This window comes from Callithrix jacchus, chromosome 7, assembly GCF_049354715.1.
Source record: "Callithrix jacchus isolate 240 chromosome 7, calJac240_pri, whole genome shotgun sequence".
In the NCBI taxonomy this organism is placed as follows: Eukaryota; Metazoa; Chordata; class Mammalia; order Primates; family Cebidae; genus Callithrix; species Callithrix jacchus.
Window position 1 is genome coordinate 31,134,878 of NC_133508.1, and position 22,101 is coordinate 31,156,978.

General features: G+C 34.3%; 1 protein-coding gene across 48 annotated transcripts in view; it reads left to right on the forward strand.

Moving 5' to 3' along the window:
- Nucleotides 1-22,101, forward strand: part of ZEB1 (zinc finger E-box binding homeobox 1) — a 215,100-nt gene that overhangs the window by 25,384 nt on the left and 167,615 nt on the right. For 7 of the 48 annotated variants that reach the window (XM_078329804.1, XM_078329825.1, XM_078329792.1 and 4 more), the window contains one exon: nucleotides 10,775-10,823. The exons of the other annotated variants lie outside the window; for them this stretch is intronic. The gene's annotated coding sequence lies outside the window, so the exon portion shown is untranslated. The remainder of the gene's footprint in view (nucleotides 1-10,774; nucleotides 10,824-22,101) is intronic. 48 annotated transcript variants of the gene reach the window in all.

Below are 22,101 nucleotides of genomic sequence, written 5' to 3' on the forward strand. Positions count from 1 at the left end.
TGAGAGGCGTAAGGGAGTTGGGGAGGTGGTCAAGCCCAAATTAGCATGTTGAATATCCAGATTCGCAGACATTTCACTAAACCATTTATGTATTTAGCATTTTTGTTGATTAGTCTTTTCTTTTACAGTGCTCTTAAATTACTCCATTTCATTTACTCCATTAGCTGAAAATTAAAGTGTACACTGTGATAGCAGAAAACAGATTGGGAGGTTGTATTATATAATGTAATAAATCCTATTAAACCTTTTAGCCAGGCATGGTGGTACATGTTTGTAATCCCAGCTACTAAAAAAAAAAAAAAAAAAAAAAAAATTAAAGTAGAAAGATTAATTTTACATTTCAGAATTGTCTTAGTGACAGGAAAGTAAACAGGTAACCGAAAATTCATTTTGTTCTCTAGGTTTGCAGCATTTTATGTGGTGAATGTAGATCCTAAGTGTTATGAGTTACCCACCTGTATGAAATTACTTCCCAGAAGCCTTGATGTTCCCATAAAGAGCTAAAGACAAAACCAAATCAACCCTTAACACCTTTTATGGGAGATCAACTTGTGTGGGTTATGAGGCCCACCTTGACTAAGCAGGACATCTAGGGAAACCTGCCCAATTGGAATTAATAGCTGATACTCTACAAGGAGAATGGTGAAAAGAAGGCTGTTAGCAGAAACAGCCTCGTTCATTTATAGAGATCATCTTGTTAAAAGGGAAATCAGCTTCCCTAGATCCCAAGGGGATATTGAAAATACAAGGAGAGAACCTAGAGCTTTTCTGTGCAGATTGTCAGTTAAAAGTGAAAATATTTTTACTGTAAAAAAAAATATGTTTTCCCTTCTTTCAAAGATGCTTTACTACCTTTGAAAACGATTTTTAAAAGACTCAGAGAAAATGAAATACAGGTATTTAAAGTGGAAAGGGACCTTAGAAATCCATCTGGTCTGGCTCATTTTATAGATAGAACTGAGAACCTCAAAAAGTTATGTAACTTGGTTTACATTACATACACTACATTACATAAACTACAGACAAGAGCTAGTTTAAAGCAGAAGCTACAGTTTTCTTGCTGGGTCCAGTTGGTTACAAGTATGAACAGTCATCATTAACATGTAACCAGTTTATAGGGAAGCTTATGACAAAACAACTACTAGTTAATTTTATATTTTGTTCACTGTACCTCATTTGCTTTGTTTCAGAAGAAAAATTCTATGTCTTGTGTGGAAAACTTAGCTCCCTATGCACAGAATTAGAGAGAGCCTAGAAAACTTTTGGACCTTTCAGCTACTTCAGGGTTATTTTAAGTAACTAGATAGTAGTTTTCAGAATTCTAATTACAGAAACTACTAAAAGAATATGAGTTGTTGATACATGGAAACCTTAGACCCAAAATAAAGGTATTTTTGAGTGATGAAAGATATTTTATTGATGATGCGGGTTTAGTACTTAAAAATCTGAATGAGATAGTACCTTTTTGAAATATTTTAGTAGTTGCCCTTAATGATTTATCTTAAATTAGTTGGCTTTGGGAGTAATAATGTTTCTTTTAGCAAAAAATAAATATATAAGTGAAACTATTGCATATAGAGTTTTTTTTTTCTTTTTGAGGTAGATAAAGCCTTCTAATGTCCTTATCTATCATGTCTTGATAAGTCAAGAGCAGACCACTTATTGAAAAGAATAATGAAATATCAACTAAAATAGAAAAACATTCTGTTAGGAAAAATATCACCGTTTTTTGACTGCCTTTAATCTGGTTGTTCTTAATGTGTGAAGGGAACTTAAATCTTGTCAAATTACATACATCATAAGTCTCATTTCTGTCTTAAAAGTAAAACCATGTATGCTCAATGAAGTCTATTATCTTCTTCAGATTGTGCTTCTGCTAATTTAGTCTTTTCCTTGGGGTTAAGATTAGACAAGATTTACAGATTTTTAAATTTAAGGTCTGTAACAACTGAGGATGGTTTAAAGCTTTGATAAGTGAGATGTCGTGCTTTAAAGGAGGACATTCCTTTAGTTTCTCAAAAACATTTGGAAGATATTTATTACAGTTCTCCAAAGTAAGACACAGCTCTGCTTTAATCATGAACACCTCGAAGTTTTTTTATGTGGGGAGGGGGTGTTAGGAAACTCATTTTATTCCTACCTTCAAGTGATTATTGAAGCAGGTTTTTCTTCCCTGTGAGGAAGAAAATGAATTGTGCAAAGCCTGTAATCCCAGCACTTAGGGAGGCCAAGGTGGGTGGATCACGAGGTCAAGAGATCGAGACCATCCAGGTCAACATGGTGAAACCCTGTCTCTACTAAAAATACAAAAAATTAGCCGGGCATGGTGGCAGGTGCCTGTAATCCCAGCTACTCAGGAGGCTGAGGCAGGAGAATTGCCTGAACCCAGGAGGCGGAGGTTGCAGTGAGCCAAGATCGCGCCATTGCACTCCAGCCTGGGTAACAAGAGCGAAACTCTGTCTTAAAAAAAAAAACTAAAACAATGTATTTCTTAGGGAAAGTAGATAATTCTCTCTCCCTGTATAACTGCTACTTGTTTCTCTCCCTGTATAACTGCTACTTGTTTAAAATAATATTCCAATTTTGCCTCTGTCAGTCTTAATGTGATAGAATCTTACTCAGTGAAAATCTATGGATTTATTTGATTGAAAACATTTGTTTAGCATACATCTGTGTTATTTAAATTTCAATGTTCTTAGAGATGAGGTCTAGCTATTTTGCCCAGACTAGCCTTGAACTTCGGGGCTCAGGTGATCCTCCTGTCTTGGTCTCCCAGGTAGCTCAGAGTATAGGCATGAACCACCATGCTGGGGTAAGATCTAATGATTTGATTGAAAAAACTTACTTAGCATACATTCATGTATTTTTATAACTTGTCACCTCCTGACAGGTCATTTGACATAGAAAAGTACCTCTTTTAACACTTTCGTAAAACTTTAACAAACATTTTAAATTGCTTCATTGTAGGGGAAATACCATCTCCCCTTATTATTGGACATTTTAAAAAATTAAATTCTAGAGCAATTTTTATCATAAATACTAGACATGAATCATTGTATATGAAGACTGTCTGACAATTTGGATTTTTATGCTAGGATAGAATTCCAGGAGTAGAATTACTGGGCATACCCTTTTAAGCCTCATAGTAAATTATGACTAAAGTATGTTGCAAAGATTTTATCAATTATGAATTCCAGGGCCTTCAGGGGAGTTAGTGGGGACATTTTGCAGAGAGCAACAGATGGTGTCTGGAAACATGGTTTCTAATCTTTGCTGTACCACATACTGATTGTGGATATCTGGGTTAGTAACATAGGTTATGTGGGCTTTACTTTCCTCACTATAACTCAGGTGAATTTAACTACTTTACCAACCTTAATTCCAATTCTGTAAAAAACTGGGTATAATCAAGGAGAATGAGTGCCTATATATTACCAAGTGATTTGTCTGGGAAGAAAGTAGAAGCAGGGATTATCAGATGTACCTTGAAAATGGAGTAAGTTAGAGGAAATGTACAAAACATGTGGTTGCTCTTCTGGTTTTTAATTTTAAGAATTGAGTCCAGGCTGGATGCAGTGGCTAACACCTGTAATCCCAGCACTTTAGGAGGCCAACGCAGGTGGATCACTTGAGGTCAGGAGTTTGAGACCAGCGTTGTCAACATAGTGAAACTCCATCTCTACTAAAAATTCAAAAGTTAGCTGGTTTTGGTGGCAGGCTCCTGTAATCCCAGCTACTCAGGAGGCTGACGTAGCAGAATCGCTTGAACCCAGGAGGCGGAGGTTGCAGTGAGCCAAGATTGCACCACTGTACTCCAGCCTGGGTGACAGAGTGAGACTCCATCTCAAAAAAAAAAACAAAAAACAAATAGAGTCCTGTAAAATTATGTCAGATAGACACTTCTGCTGAGACTTAGGGATTTTCAGACAATTTCAAATAGAAAATGAAAGGATAAGGAGACAAGTGTGTAACTTTCCACAAGAAGTTGTGTTCTGTGTCGGTTTTAGGTTATAGAATGACTCAGTCTAAGCCAAAAAATAGTATGTTATTCATTCATTTACACAAAATGCAGAATATTCATTCTCTTCTATTGTTTACTTATTTAAATTGATTAGTTTATGGTATAAAACATTACTTTTTGATATATGTACATATTGTGGAATGGCTTAATCAAGCTAATTAACCATATGCATTACCTCACATACTTTTTGTGGTGAGAACACTTAAAATTTACCCTCCACAATTTTCAGGCTTACAATATATTAACTGTAGGCCTATGATGTACCATAGATCTCTTGAATTTATTCCTCCTGTTTATATGATATTTTGTATCCTTTGACCAACATTTCCCCAGCCCTTCTATACCCCAGCCTCTAGTAACCACCATTCTACTCTTTGCTTCTATGATTTTGACTTTTTTAGATTCCACATGTAAGTGAGATCATTGGCATTTCTCTTTCTGTGCTTTAGCTTATTTCACTTAGGATAATGTCCTCCAGATTCATCTGTGTCATTGCAACTGACACAATTTTCTTCTCTTTGAAGGCTGAATAGTATTCTGTTGTGTGCATATACCACATTTTCTCTATCAGTTCATTCATTAATGCTTACTTAGGTTGATTCCGTATCCTGGCTATCATGAATAATAACGAAATGAACATGGGAGTGCAGATACCTCATCAGTATATTGCTTTCATTTCCTTTGGATTTATAACTAGTGGTGAGACTGCTGGATCATATGATAGTTCCATTGTTATTTTTTTAAGGAAGCTCCATACTGTATTCCATAGTGGCTATACTAATTTACATTCCCAGAAACAGTATACAAAGGTTTCCTTCTCTCTACATCCTCATCAACACTTGTTCTCTTTCATCTTTTGATAATTGCCATTCTAACAGGTGTGAGGTAATATCTCATTGGGTTTTAATTTGCATTTCCCTGATGAGCATCACTTTATATACCTGTTGGTAATTCGTATGTCATCTCTTGAGAAATGTCTACGCCCTTTGCCTGTTTTAGTGGGCTTATTTATTTTCTTGCTGTTTCGTTGTTTTAGCTTTTTACATATTTTGGATACTAATTTCTCATCAGCTGTATGGTTTGTTTTCAAACATTTTCTCCCATACTGCAGGTTGTCTCTTCACTCTTGATTGTTTACTTTGCTGAGCAGAATTTTTTAGTTTGATGTAATCTCATTTGTCTAGTTTTGCTTTTGTTGCCTCTACTTTTAGGGTCATACTCTCAGAAAATCATTGCCCAGACCAGTGTCAGAGAGATTTTTCCCTACGTTTTCTTTTAGGAGTTTTATGTTATCAGATCTTATGTTTAAGTATTTAATCCATTTTGGGTTGATTTTTGTGTATGATATGAAATGAGAGGCTAATTTTGTTGTTATACATGGGGACATTCAGTTTTCCCAACACCATTTATTGAGGAGACTATTTTTTCCTCATTGTGTGTTCTTGGCATCTTTATTGAAAATCAGTTGACCATAAATGTGTGCTCTCTCTATTCATATTTTTTAAGTAAACTATTTTGTGATGAGAAACGTAGCAAAAATTCTACATCATCTTTGATATGTCAGTAAAGCCATTTGGGCACAGATTGGACCTGATGATTTCTTTTTTCAAGAAGCAAGTACCTTATCTCTGTTCTTATTCAAAAGTAAATCTGTTCTTAATCTCTATTAATAATTTAGGCAACCAAACATCATTACTGATTGTGAGAAAAATCTGACTCTAGACTGTCTATACTGATTAAGAACCAGGACTGCCTCATGGAGACTTTGGTAAAGTAAATCTCAACAGTACTCACCAGTTGTAGAAAGGTTTTATTTAACTGGTTTAAGATACGTGGTTATCAGTTGAACGCAAATATTAATAATTTAAAGTTTCATGATTGACATGTCTGTAATTAGCTTTTTAAACTAAGAATAACAAAAAATCAGTAGTTTAATTCCTAATAGCCTGTGATAAAAGTTATTTGGGGTTTTTTTGGGGGGAGGGTCTGTTTTAAAAATTAACATTTTGGGTTTGATTTATAAAATTTATATATTGGAAGTTGAAATTATTGGATAAAGTACAATTTACATTTTAAAAACATTTTCAAGTGGAAAAAAATTACAACTTGCTGAAGTGACAATTTTTAAATTTAGTCTTTGAGTTCACTATTTAGAGTTCTCTGATAAATTGTTAGAGTTAGAAGTAGTGAGTTCATTGCTTGACCGAATAAATAATTCATATGGCACAAAAGCAGCTTTTTCTTTCTCCTCAGTTCCCTTCTGCTCCATTATGTTCACTTTCTCTCTTTTAAAAGGCTCCTTTACAGCCAAATAGCAACTTTGTGTGAATGTGCAAGCACTTGGGCATAGTTTCAACCTCAGTGTTAGCTGAATATCTGGGGTCATACAAGAGAATGAAGAATTTGTCTTGATTTGTATATTTTCCACTAGCAACTGAAAAGGAATATAGTAGTTATAAATTGCTAGACCTTACCCTCATAGTACAGTTGCCCTGGAAATTTTTTGAGCAAAATAGGATTTTATTTCTGAGTGTAAAATTTTTCATAGTGTCTGCCTCAAAACAAAATTAAGGTTTAACATTGAGTAAATTATTTAATTTCTCCTAATTTTTCATAAACTCTTTTTTACTAGACTACCTTTTTAACATCAGTCTAATAAACATGGAATTTAAAAAATTCTTTACTTGCTATTTTAGATTCTTTGTTTTCTAAGACTTATGAAGACTGTATTAGGTATTTATGTGGACTTCCTTTTTCTCTACCTTTTATTATAGCACCAAAGTAGGAATTATGCTAGATTATTTTCTCTCTGCTATTTACATCATAAGAGACTCTGTTTTATTGGGTCAGGGAAATAGTCTTTCTAGCACGATAATCTACTTTGACGATGTCACTACTGGAAATGATGTTTATCCTTCATAAATTAACATCTTTATTTTTGTAATAAATTATTATCTGATATCCTTTAGAGGTTATCTAAAAATATTCCTTTAAGTTTGCATGTATTCAGCACATTTCATGGTATAACAAGACTTTTACATTTGTATAACAAGACTTTTACATTTATATAACAGAAATTTAAAATAAGGCAATAGACTAATCTAGACTTCTATCAACTGGAAATTTTTATGAATTGGTGTTTTGCTGCTTCTCCAGTATACTGATACTTCACCAAAACAGTCTTTATCCTTAAGTTTCTAAATAAGACAAAACATTATGTTTAGTAAAATCCAGCGTGGTTTGTTTTACTGCATACAAATTCTTTGTATAGTCTGCAATGAAAATATATATGCTATATAATACATGAATGCATATGATTCATAATACACAGCATACAAATCTAATATAGGAGCTTTTTTTTGATATAATCAGACTTTATTCTGTTACCTGTTTGCCTTTCTTTTTCAAACTTCAAATGATGCCCTTATTTTCATAAGACTTAGTGTTTCAGTTAGTACCAACTTTATGCATAGTCATTGTGATTTTATGAAACATTGTGATTTTAAGTACTGAACCATGTTGGGTTTTTTGATGTAAACTGAGTGTAACTTTTAGTAATTATTCAAATTTAAGCTTCACTCTGACTTTTCATAATTCTATTTCATTAGTCACAAAAAACAAAAATTGGGGTTCTTATTTGCTCTTTTAGTGCCAACACTGGTATTGTTGAAATACATTTCTAAGGAGGATGGTGAGTGTTTTGCTTTACCAATTGCTGCATGACAAACCACCCCAAAGTTTAATGCTTAAAACAACAGTAATTCATTATTTTTCATAATTTTGAGGGTTGACTCAGTGAGTCTTCTGCTTTGTATGGCCTTGACTGGGGTGCTAAGGAAGAGGCAGTCCACAGTGGCTTCACTTACATGGCTGGCAATGGATGCAGGCTGGTGGCTTGAAGCACAGTTAGGGGTGGCCTGGGAGCCTCAGTTCTTAAGTGTGCCTCTCTGTGAAGTTAGTTGGGCTTCCTTATAACATGGTAGCTGAATTCTAAAAAGAAATGTTCCAAAGGCAAAGAAGCTGCAGCCTTTTAAAGAGCCATATTTAGAAGTTACTTAGAGTTACTTCTGCCCATTCTGTTGATTAAAACAAGTCACAGGGCCAGCCCAGATCAACAGGAGGATAAATAGACTTCATTTGCTAAAGATGGAGTAGCAAGATTACACTATAAAAGAGCAAATGGAATGGGATATATTATTGCTGTCATCTATGGAAATGCAAACTACCACAAGGAAGTGCAGTTTTTGCTGAGCATGGGTATTTGCCATTACCACATTTCAGAATCTGGTATAGTCAGGCACACATGGATTTGAGCACTGGCTTTGCACAGGGTCACTTAAGAGCTATTAACCATTACCTTCTCATCTGTATGATAGTAGTCTCAACCTCACAGGATGGACAGTTAAGTGAGATAATTTGAAAGTACACAGCAAAGCTGGAAATTCCATTACTCCTATCCTGTTTCTTTTCCCATGTCCTTCATGTTTGATTAATGTTTATATTTGTGATTATAGTACTTAAAGGTATGTTTTAAAGACAAATCATAATTCATCTGAAGTGTCTGTCTTACCAAGATAGTTCAGTAGTTCCTTCTGAATAAAGTTTATAACATTAACATAATTTATAGCTCTTCTACTACAAGCATCTGTCTAATGCTACAATTCTTTATAAGCCTGTGTATAGGCTATTTACAATGTAATGAGCTACTACTTGGTAGAAATAAACAAATGGCTATTTGCCATAGTTCTACATTGTGTTATACCTTCTATTTTGCAGAAAAATCTTAAAATTTTCCTAAGCCATCTTTTTAGGTCAATTCCAGAATTTGTTTATGATTTAATTTACAAGTCCCTAGCCAAAGAGATTAAGATCCTGAATCAGAGAAAGAAGTCTAAAGAGATAATTTTCCAATGATCATTTCTAAGGAAGGAACGACTATTTAGTATCTGTTTTAAAATGAAGTATTTTATTTTAAATAAAAGTATTTATTTAAAATACTTCATTTTAAAACAGATACTAAATAGTCACAGTCAAAGTTTGATTATGAGTCCAGCTTTGTTGGTTTTAGTCTCAATAGTCACCAGCACTACCAACCTGACATACTGGCAATACATAGTTTTGGTCACCAGGTAAAGGAGTCATAGAAAACCAGTACTACTACTTACAGAAAATAAACAGAAAGCACATGTCCTAATTTGTTCTTGAAGTTAAGAATAGTGCTTAAAACAATATCAGCAAAATATTAAATCAAGTGAAATAATACATTAAATATAACAATTGAAAGAATGGGGATAAACAAAGAAGAACTTTTGAGCGCTAGTGATTAGATATTAGAATTAAAGTTTCTCAGGATAATATTTTGAAGCATTTAACAAATGACAGTGTTATGAATTATGTGGACAGTGCTAAAAGTAGGTACAGAGCAAAAGAAGTGGAGTTAGTTTTGTCAAGTCTGTCTCTACAAAGTGAGCGGGAACATTTTATTCTAGAAAAACAATGATATTGGAATCCCATTTCATCTTTTCATTTTCAAACACTGACTTTATAAGACTTTGGGAGAAGCTTTTAAGTTTTATATAAAGCACTTTTTTTGTACATAGCACAAAGTGGGAACGTTTAAAAAATTACCTACTTGTATAGCACTTGATTTAATGAATATGTTCATACATATTACTCTATTTTCTCAATTCTAAGAGCACATCAATTGTAAGGTACGTTGTTTGATTTAATAACAATGTTTTAATGTCTCTTTTTGGAAAAATAAAACACTTTTCTTTGGGGAGGAGGAGCTTTTGATCTAAGGATTATTCTGAATTCCTTTGGGCCATGTAGCAAATGGGCACTGTAGCAAATGCTGCTCTTTCTGATCTTTAACACTTTTAGGATTGATAGCATCATTCTGAGCCATGTCCAGGAATTACTTTGGTGAGGTTTTCATTTCCTATTTAATTTAAAAAGTTTTTTTTACTAATTATGTTACATTTCACTCGAAGTTAAGTAACTTCTCTTGAAAGCCATCCATAAGACTTTAACAGCAGATATGTGCTATCTGCTTAGAATTATCACTTGTGAAACCTTCACTAAACATAATTCAGCCACATGTCACAGGCAGTTCTGTATATATAACTTTTTGTTTTACTGCTGTGTATAGTGATCTTTAAAAAGACATTTTAAGGTCGGGCGTGGTGGCTCACGCCTGTAATCCCAGAACTTTGGGAGGCCGAGGCGGGTGGATCACGAGGTCAAGAGATCAACACCATCCTGGTCAACATGGTGAAACCCCATCTCTACTAAAAATACAAAAAATTAGCTGGGCATGGTGGCGCATGCCTGTAATCCCAGCTACTCAGGAGGCTGAGGCAGGAGAATTGCTTGAACCCAGGAGGCAGAGGTTGCGGTGAGCCAAGATTGTGCCATTGCACTCCAGCCTGGGTAACAAGAGTGAAACTCAGTCTCAAAAAAAAAGACATTTTAAGAGATAATTCAGGGATTTTAAGTTAAAATTCAGCTGTGCTTAGTTCTGTTTATGCAGGTAAGTGACAGGTAAAAGGTGAATTCTTAGTCATGTCTAAGTTCATATAGGAATACAATAATACATGTGGATATAATACAAAGCATTATAGCATTTTGTATAATGTCTGGCAAAGTTCTTTTGATATCTACAGTAAGACTCCTCTTCATTTGAAAAATGTTAAAATGAAAAAATGTGCTTTAAGTATTGAGAAAATAAATTATTCCTTTTTTTCCTCACAGCAGCTGTTTAAGGAAGACAGAGCAGGCATTGGATAATATTCTTATTAAGGTAAAGAATCTGGGTGTTTGAGACTTAAGGTCATACAGCAAGTAGTCTACCTGGAATTATAAACCAGGTCTTCAAGACTTCCAGATATTTGTGCTGTCTACTGTGCTGCATTTTCAACAATAATTCATTTGTCTGTGGGTTAAATTCAATTTAATGAGATTCATTTATTCAACATATATTTATTAAATGTTATTGCTAGTCATTGTGTTAAATGATAGTGTAAGACAGTAAACAAGACAGTTATCTTTTCGTGTCTTCATGAAATCAGCAACTTTTGAAAAGGCTAAAACTAAACAAATAATTACAACTAAGATGAGCATTAAGGAAGAGATTGTAAGATGGTAGGAAAGAATATGACAGGCCAACTTAACCTGCTCTGGGATGTGGGGGAGTGTTGAATGTGAACCGAGGGTAGGACATGAGAAATAACTTTTGGGCTGAAATTGGAAAAATTAGCATGAATTAGCTAAGCCTAGGAATTAGGAGAAGGGTTAGGATAGAACATTGCAGGCAACAGAAATAGTATCTACAAAAGTCAAAGGAAGAACTAAAAGGATTCCAGTGTGAGCATTGAAAAGAAGGATAAGTAAATATACAGAAGAATGCAAGAAAGAGATTATGTGTTCGTTCTTCAGGATTTTTTGGCCTATATCCTAAGGGATATTGGGAAGCCATAAAAAGGTTTTAAGCACAGGGATATGCTATGATTCAGTTTTTCATTTCAAAAACATGAGTCTGACTGAAGCATATCTAGAAGCAATATTGTTAGATGCTATTTCTGCAGGCCAGGTTGGAGATGATGGTTACAGCAGTGAAGTTGGAGAGAAGGGAATAGATTTGAAATTTGGGATGTAGACAAAGCCTTGCATTTGACAGAAATCTAGAACTATTAATAGTATTGTTATTGTTCTACCTATAGAATTTGATTGTAAGATTATCTCTAAAATGCTGTCAGTAACTTGTACTTAATATTAGGAGGAAGTGACTATAGTATAAATATAATTTAGAAAACATTCCTTCTTAAAAAATAATTTTTGAATTGGGCTAATTCTTGTTATTGTTTGTTGACTTCATTAAATAATATAGAGAGTAGAGGGAGAACTGAGGGTTTTTTTGGTTTGTTTTTCTTTTGTTTTTTTTGAGACAAAGTCTCACTGTCTGGGCAGGCTGGAGTACAGTGGTGGGATCTTGGCTCACTGCAACCTCTGACTCCAGGTTCAAGGGATTCTCCTGTCTTAGCCTGCTGAGTAGCTGCAACTACAGGCACACGCCACCATGTGTGTTTTTGTGTTTTCAGTAGAGATGGGGTTTCATCATGTTGGCCAGGATGGTCTCAATCTCTTGACCTCACGATCTGCCTACCTTGGCCTCCCAAAGTGCTGGGATTACAGGTGTGAGAGCCGCTGCGCCCAGCCCAGGAGAACTTAGTTTTAAAAGAAAATTTACTTCCTAATTTATACATAAAACACATAAGTAATTTTGTACATACATGATAGGTATATATGTAGTGCAGGTCATCTTGTTTACACCACTTAATGAATATCAGACTTGGAAGGTGTAGGATTTTCCTACCGGTTGCGTGATTGAAACTTAGATGAAGAATTTAACGCTTTTGTTTCAAATAGCATTCTGTTAAGAAACACTTTTTTTCACGATTATTGTAAGAATTTATTGCTGGATCATTGATTCTAGAAATAGACTCCTGGTTAAATTAAAAGATGCAGGAGGAAACTTTTTGGAAACAGACTTTCCAGAATTCCTTATGAACTTCTGTAGTTTCTTAACCAATCATATTTCTTTTGTGTACCTATGGCTGCCATTAGCCTGTTGTATCAGGGATACCATAGTCAAGTACCTATAAGGACCTTAACTATAAATAATTAGGCCATTTAGGGAAATAATAAGGAAACTAGGGCTTTAGAGAATTTGTGCTCATCTAACTGGGTAGAGGGACAGCTAATATTTTGCTCCATCTGATGGTGACCACGGGAGTATTCAGGCTGATTATTGCCCAATATTTCAGTTTTTCCAAAGGATCCTAAATACAGATTTTTATTTAAGTTAGTTGGTAACTATTTCAAGTGTTTTTAAGACACTCTGTGACATTAACTCTACAGGGCAAAATAGACATACAGAATGTATTTGTCCCACAGGCTTCTGTTTTGTAGCCTTAACCTTATAGAAATCTTCAACATCTATTTAAAAGTAAGAGGTCAAAAGCATTTCTAGGTAAAGTAAATGCCAAAAGAAGGGAAGAAGGGAATGAGTAAATGAGATATTTTTTTAAAGAAGTACAAAACTAGTTATCTATGTTATATTTTTAGTTTATACTAAGTTCAAAAAGAAATTCACTGTCCTCAGAATAATTTTCAATGCTTCAGAGCATACTTCTAGCAACTTCAGCCATCTGTGTCTGTATAACTGGGAACTCAGAGTGGAGTGAGAATGCACAGGGCATAGAGAGACAGTGAACTGTAGATGAAAGTATTGCGGTTCTCTGAAAGTGTTGTGAGTAAAGTACAGCAGAAACAAGAGACAGTTGATATTGGAGCAAAATCAGGCTATAAGAACAAAGCAATCTGAGTACATCCTGGGCCCCTGAAAGCATTACTATACTAAAAGTATAATTTGTTATACTGATGATCAAGAAGAGGTCATATTGGTACACTAAGATTGAATAACTCCCCTCCCAATGCACATATAGTACACAGTCGCTGTAGGAAATTAGGAAAATATAGACAAGCCATATAATTTTTTTTAAGCTAGGAGTAAGTAAAATAGATTTTAAGGTTTTCTAAAAGTAGTTAACATAGAACTTGGCAATTCTTAGTTTCCTAATAGCTAATTAGTTTCCAAATTAGTCTAATTTGGCTTAAATAAAAAGAATATTAGTTGGCTTACATAGGGAAGTACATATATTCGGATTAGTTATGCTAATGGCTCGGTGATTTTTTTCCAAGGACTCAGTTTGTCATCTACTCTACTCTTTCTCCATGGTATTTTTCTTTATTCCAACACTGTAGTTGCTAAATGGCTGTTGGTTGCAGTCAGGATTGTGTTGTTTCCTCCTTCAGACCCAAAACGAAAAGAATAAACTATAGGCGTTCTCTTGGGAAATATGGCTTCTTTTCCCTGAGAAGTTCTCATGCACTCCTGCCCCCAACTTGCTCCCTGTTGGCCTAAATTTGCTTAATTCTAAAAATGCCTAAACTAATCATTGGCAAGAGGGATGAGCTTACCGTAATGAATTAGATTAATTGTGGTTTACCCTTGCAGCTCAGGACAGTCAGCTTACCCTGAGTTGAGGCACATTGACTACTGGGGGAGATGTGGATATAGAAATCCAATCATGGATCATTAGGAAGAAGGAAGCTTTGGATAGGCACCAGCATGGTCCACCATGGGTGCATTAAGGATGTGGATTATGTTTTTTACTTACTTGAGACACTACCTTCGTCTGTCAAGCCTGTAATAATAAAGTTGAGTCCCTGGTGAATCGACTCTCTGTCTTACATGTTTCAGCACCCTCATTAGCAGAGCTTGTATAGCTTTGGAATTGAAGATTTTTTTTTTTCCAAAAATTCTCTTGTCATTTAATAGACACCTATCTGTAAAGTAAATATGTGGGCCATAATGGAACAAGGAGAGTTTAGGAAAACAGTTTCTTAAATAAATTACTTTTTAAAAAGTATATTTTCTTCCAGCTCTTCTCTCCAAAGGAATTTTGTACCATAACCTCTGTAGCTTATTTACTGTCTGCTTATAAAGGTGAAGTATAATTTATGGGATATTTACAATGCAGAAAAGAAATGCTTATTTTTAAAGTTTAATTTTTTTTGTGTAGAAATGCTATAATAATTTATGATTTTAAGTATCTGTAATTTTGGCTAAAATATTTAACCAGCCAACCATATATCTTATTTCTTCCAGTTGCTAGATTTCTGAATATTAGCCAAAAATTTTAGTATCTGGGTCACATAGTCATTACAAACAAATCTAGGCCAAAATGGTTTATGCATCTCAGTTGCCAGCCTACTTCTGTCTTTGACTTTTTATTATCTGTTTCCCTTTGAACTAAACTTTATTTACTTACACTAGCACTGTACTGTGTGAATTCTTTGTGTAGAACCCGTTTTCTTGTGTCTTTTTCCCCTAAATCAAGGTAACAAACAAATAAATGACTGTGCTCTTGGCTGTTGTGATTTAGAATGGTTACTATACAAAAGGTCACACATGTTAAATTACCTACTGCAGTGCTAATTATTGTGAAACCTTGTTCAAAATGCTAGAGAGAGACTGTGTTTTGGTACTTCTACTGTAACAGTTTTTAAAGATCCAATGTGTATTCATTTTGGTATTGAAAGCCTCAAAACTCCTAAAAACCCCATGTTAATTTAAAATGTGAAGTTGTTTCACCTTTTTATACTATATGGGATAGCAGTTTTTAAAGTAAAATGAAAAGTTTTATGTGTTGTGATATAGAGGTAAGGGCAGAGAGAGAGAAAGGGAAAGGAGTAAATTGGAGCAACAAAAATTCCACTCTCATTTATAAAGTGCTATATATAGGCTCTAAAATTCCATTCTGAAATACTCTTTTAACTCTGAAAGGGGTATGTTTACTGCCAGCTTCTGTTAACACAGGAACCATAGTTTTTCTGTTCTTAAAATTAAGAACTTTATACCTTTTGGAAGTTTAATATTTTTTCTCTATGTTTATAATGTTTTTGATTATGTTTATTATTAACTTATGTTATTAACTATGTTTATAATTTGTATATTCTGTTTGAAAAGTGCAAAATATACCATAGATACTTCCTGACGTTTTCTAGAAAAATTAAAACTTCATCTTTATTCATAGCATCATTGGACATACAGTTAGTAAAGTTTTCAGCTAACAAACACCTATCTTCTTTAATTGCTAGGATAGTTCATCTCAACCCTTCTTATTATAAAATATCATCATGACTCAGATTGTTGTTGAAAATTTCTTAGTATAGTGTCTTCAGGAAGACACTGCCTCAGGGCTACTGAGGTATGTCATAGGGCTGTTTGTCCTATCAGAAACAATTCTCAGTACCTGTTGTTGCATTGCATTTTTATAAAGTGTCTTTTTTCAAAGCTTGATATTAATTCTTAGCTACTGGTGTGCAGAGAAAGGTATCTGTGAATAAAGTAAGAGAAACACGTTCATAATAGATTTGAAGAGCACCTCAATGAGTAACGTACTTGGACTTTACAATGTTTGCTTTTACTTCACTAAGTCTTGCCCTATGCCCCCGCCCCTGTCCCTTTATGCCCTAGCCTCTTTAAAACATGGTACTTGGCAGTGTTCCAGGTACTTACTGTAAGAAAGATGAGGTTAGACTTGGAGCTTGACAAACATGAAGGGAATTAAAACAGGATCATTTAATAGCTCTGGAACCTTAAGCAAGTTCGCAGCTATAAGATAGGTTTGTATATACTATCTCTCAGGATTGTAAGGATTAAAAATAATGGATCTAGTTTAGGAGGTATTTTAACAAACGTTAGTTCCTTTCCTTTAAGATAAATGACCCACTTACTTTGGAAATGGTATTTGCCTATTTTAATATGATGCTATAAGAATTAATGAGTCAGAATCTCTAAAATATGATAGCTTTTAAGATATCTTTATTCAGAAATGAACGGTATGTGAGAAGATATTATTGGTTAATTTAGTTGATCACATGAATAAAATGTGCTGAAATATTTTGGAGACTGAAAATAAAATTTAAATGCAAGAAAAATATTTTAAATAAACATAGAAAACAGTTTTTTCATCTGCGCCTAATCATGTCGAAATATTTTATTACTATCCCAAGAGTGTTCATAAATTAGTGAGTGATTTTTTTTAATGCAGAAGTAAATACCTAGAAACCATGTATACACTTAAAGTAAAATCTCACCGCATTCTCAAGGCCATTTTACATTTACTTCTGCCACAGCAGTGGCAATACAGTGAGCTGTAGTAACCTGAAACAGTACTGCATGGATGCTCTAATAAATTACATGTCTTTCATTATGGAATTTTATAACTGTTTATACCTTTTATTTAACCAATTCACAGATCAGATTATAGGATATCTTTCATTTAGTAAGTATACTAAGTACATACCTTATACCATTGAGTTTTGATAGTATAAGAGGGAGAAAGAAAAAAGCATGGCCTCTATCTTTAAGGCACTGTTTAACAGTCGTATGAATCACTTGATTGAGAAGATCCATTTGTGTAATATAATGAATTCCACACAAATCGCCTATTAAAAAGTTTTCAAAAAGTAGAGGTGAGATTGAATATAGCAAAGCTTTATTGTTGATTTTTTTGTTGGATGGTAAATTTGTCAACATTTTACATTGTAAGCTATATCAAAATATATTTGTATGCTCTACTAAATATAGGGAACATAATTTAATATTTAATTTAAACTCTAGATTACCATCATTTATAGGCATTCTATGGATTAAACTGTTTTGCCTTTTCTTTACTCTTCAGTAACACCTTTAAGCCTTTTGATGCATTGTAAAGAAAAGGCAATTGTGAGCTGCTGGCTCTAGCAAATCAGAGCTAATCAACCTGATGATAATGTTTGCACTTTCCCGCTTCCAAGTCTTTGCTCAAATTGCTCTCTACCTTTTCTACCACAGGTTTGTCCTTCCCCTCAGTCTAAACTCTCTCTGACTAGCCCTGAGCTTCCTTTTTACAGCTCTCACTGTCTACCGTCTCCTTCATCTTGAATATACCAGAACAGACTGGGAAGTTCAGAAGAAAAAAAAAAAAAAAAACAGACGTAATACTTAAGACATCTTTGATACCTGTTTTCTCTTCACTGCCAATTAATTAATTTTTAATTTTTTGTTTTATTTAATTTTGTAAAGATAGGGTCTTTCTATGTCATGCAGGCTCCTCTCAAACTCCTGGACTCAAGTAATCCTCCCACCTCAGCCTCTTAAAGTGCTGGGATTACAAAGCATGAGCCACTGTGCCTGTCCATAATTTAAATAATCCTTTAGATTCCTGTCTCTGTCCATTTTCAGAGCCAGGGTTACGCTATATTCATGATGCACACCACTGCCAAAACAGTCTTCCTGAAGTACTAATTAGATTTTTGAGCAGAGAATGATAAGACCATCCTTTCCAGTGTTGGCAAATACTCAATGTACTGTCCTGAAATACCTGTAGTACTTCCAAGTTTCTGCTTTGTGCTCAGACTGTTTTCTTTGACCTCAAATGCAATTTCAACCTATAAAAATCTTAGTCATTATGAGGTCTAGCAAAGATCTTTTCTCTTCTATGAAGCCTTTTTATTGACCCTAACTAAAATCTCTTCTCTGAGCTCCCAGCTTATACTGCTTGAGCTGGTGCAAGACTTCAGTGATCTTTAGAAGAAAGTGGGAGGTTATTTTCCCAATGAAATTCCAGGAAAGTTTCCTTTCTTATGGTTAAGTCCCCTTTAGCATTCCACATATAGTTAATGCTCAAACATTTGATAATTGCTCTACTCACAATTTTTTTTGTGTGTGAAATTGTTAGCTATTCTCTACCCGAGAAGTAATGAAATGTACAGGCTTCTCCAATTCTTTGCTGAGCCCAGGGCCTCTTACTTTTTCTGTATCCTATCTACTCTTGAGTAGTAGGGTCATTGGAAAGCAGCCATTGGCTTTGGGGATATGTTGTATGTATTTTGGAGGTGGGAGTAAAGGTGTTATTTGACTTTTAAAACGGAAGCTTTTTCTGTTTTAAAGTATTCTGCTTCCTGTTTCTGTATTTATAAAATGATATTGGTATATGTATTATCTTGGCTATTTATTCCCCTTTCTCTTTAATACAGTGTTCTCCAACCTTGGTGTGATACTGAATTAGAATCTCTGGCAGTGGGTTCTTGGACTCTACACTTTTACTAAGAATCGGTTGAGATGCTTATGAAGGTGGTGGTAGTAGCGATAGTGGTAGTGATGATGATGATTGTAATAGCTCTGCTTTCGAAGGCTTATGATGTGCTTAGTGTACTTTTCTGGGCAGTTTGCAACTATTAACCTAATGTTCACAGCAAGTCTGTGTGGTAAGATGCTATTATCTTCATTTTACAAATGGAGAAACTGAGGCAGATATAAATTACGTTAGTTGCCAAAACAAATTTCTTATAAGCATGTCAAGAATCCATGAAAAGGATGAGGCATATATTTTGGTTGATAGTTTTAAAACTCACTGTCTAAAGGATTGCTTTAAGTAATGTGAATAATATGAATGTAAACCAGTTCTTATATAAATTGAAATATCAATATGCTAACTTTTTATAGAATACTTCAACAACTAGACCTAAATATAGATATTTGCTCTTGCTTTTATAGGAAGCCTGTCACAATTCTTGGTGAAAAAGTAGGCATGCACCCACAAACTTAGAACATTGAGGAAAATTTTAGAATAATTACACTTTCTAAAAAACTCACATGATTTTAGGAAGACTGCTTTACTATATACTATATATATACACATACATAGACATACACACATGTAGATGCATATATAGTTACTCTATGGGTGTGTGTGAGTTAGCCCTCAGTATCCTCAGGTGGTTGGTGCCAGGACCCCCCTCAGATTCCAAAATCCAAATACTGTGGCATGGTATTTGCATATAACCTATGCATATTGTCCCATATAGTTTATTTACTTATTTATTGAGATATGGTCTTGCTCTGTCACCCAGGCTGGAGTGCAGTGGTACCGATCATGGCTCACTACAGCCTCGGTTGAGCCTAGGTTCAACCAATCCTCCCGCTTCAGCCTCCCAAGTAGCTAGGACCACAGGCACATGTCACCATGCCCAGCTAACTTTTGAACTTTTTTGTAGAGATAAGAGTTTCATTGTGTTGCCCAGGCTAGTCTTAAACTCCTGGGCTCAAGCAATCCTCCCACTCTGGCCTCTCAAGTGTTGGAATTACAGTCGTGAGCCACTGCACCCACCCATCCTCTTGTATACTTTAAATCATCTCTAGTTTATTTATGATATTTAACCCAATATAAATGCTATGTAAATAGTTGTTATATTGATTTTTATTTGTTTTAATTTTTGTGTTTGTTTTTTCTGAATATTGTGTGTGTGTATTGAGATACTACTTTGTGATCTAATGTAATTCATGTAAAACTCTTTAAGCATATACTTTTCATTTTAGTAGCATAAGATATGTATGCTAAAATATTTTATCTTTTTAATAATAAAAGGTAAGAATATTTTATTCCCTTTTGGTTCATAGACTATGGGAAGTGGAGTAGAGAGTGAAAGTGGTGGCTGTGGTGGCGGTATGGTGGAACTAATTTGTTTAACATCGCTGCCTGCCCAAAAGAGTTTTGATGAATGATTTTAGGTGTTGTCTAATAAGTGCTCTGACTTTTGAAACCAGTTGAACTAGCAAGCATGTTGTGCTTTAGTAGAAACATCTTGTAAGTTCTGACTCTGAGTAGACAGTGGAATCTAAATTGAGTTAGTGGAGGACATATCTTTACAACTAAATCTAAAGTATTTTAACTATTTCTTTTTTAATCTCCTGATTATTTTTCTTGTAAAGTTAATATTTTCGATTGACCAATCATAATTGCATACATTTATGACTTACAATGTGTTGTTTTGATATATGTATTCAATGTGATGTGCTTAAAGCATGCTAATTAATATATCTGTCACCTCACCTATAATATTTTATAGTGAGACATTTGAAATTTACTTTTATTATTTCAAAATACAATACGTTATTATTGACTGTTGTCAACTTGCTATGCAGAAGATCTCAAACTTATTCTTCCTCTCTGCCTGAAACTTTGTACTGCTTGATCAACTCCCCCACCACCCTTTAGCCTCTGGTAACCGTTGTTCGATTCTCTACTTCTGTGAGTTTAACTTTATTAGATTCCACATATAAGTGAGATCACATGGTATTTGTCTTTCTTTGCCTGACTTCTTTCATTTAGCATAATATCCTCCAGATTCATCCACGTTGTTGCAAATGACAGAATTTCCCCCTTTTTAAATGCTGAATTGTTTTCTATTGTGTGTATATACATTTCCTTTATTCATTTATTCATTGATAGACACATAGATGTTTCCATATCTTTTCTATTATAAGTAATGTGACAGTGAACATATGTGTAAAGATATCCCTTTGACATATTGACTCCAGTTTCTTTGGATACATAACCAGAAGTGGGATCAGTGGATCATAACAGCTCTATTTTTAGGTTTTTTGGGGGAAATCTCCATACCATTTTCCATAATGGCTGAACTAATTTATATTCCCACCAACAATATACTGTATAAGAGTCTTTTCTCCACACCCTGTCCAACATTTACCTTTACCTTTACCTGTCCAACATTTACCTTTAATATTTTTGATCAAAGCTAGCTTAAAGGTAAATGTGGAAGAGGGTAAAGTAATATCACATTGTGGTTTTAATTTGTAATTCTCTAATAAGTGATGCTGAGCATTTTTTCGTGTACCAATTGGCCATTCGTGTGTCGTCTTTTGAGAAATGCCTGTTCAAGTTATTTTCCCATTCTAAAAAAATTGGGTTATTTGTTTTCATGTTGAGTTGGATTTACTAAAATATTTTAGATATTAATCCCTTATTAAATGTATGATTTGCAGATATTTCTTTTTATGTTTCCTATTTACAGTTTTTCTGGACTTCTCTTGCTGCTCACTTCTATAGAGTTGGGATGAGTTATGTCACCTGAAGCAGTCAAGATAAGACTATTTCTACTGCTATCCATGTGACAGGCTTACTTTGTTACATAATCCAGTGAAAAACAGGATGTATTAAAAAGGTGTCAGGATGTGAAAGAAAAATAGATGTGATACCATGGAGCATTCTAGGGAGTTACCTTTTTTAGAGAGAGTTTTGATAAAATTTTATATATTTTTAAAACTCATGTTCTTAATCTGCAGAGTTGGATATAAGGCTGAGTGTGTGTCTTAAAGCTAATAGTATAAAAAGATAAGTATAAAATTTAAGTCAGTCATACAACTTTCCTTCCCTAACTTTATGAATTACATTTTCACAATTTCTGGAGCTAATGAGCTGAATGCTTAAAATTTAGCATATAGGTTAAAAAGTTGAAATTTTCCTAATATATTTATATCTCTTTCTAAGGTATAACTATTTCTTTCTTTGATTATAGTACAAGGAGCATGTATGGTTCTTAAGATGTCTTGATTTTGCTGCCAGCTAGTTATGTGACTTTGGACAAATAATGTCATATGGCTGGAC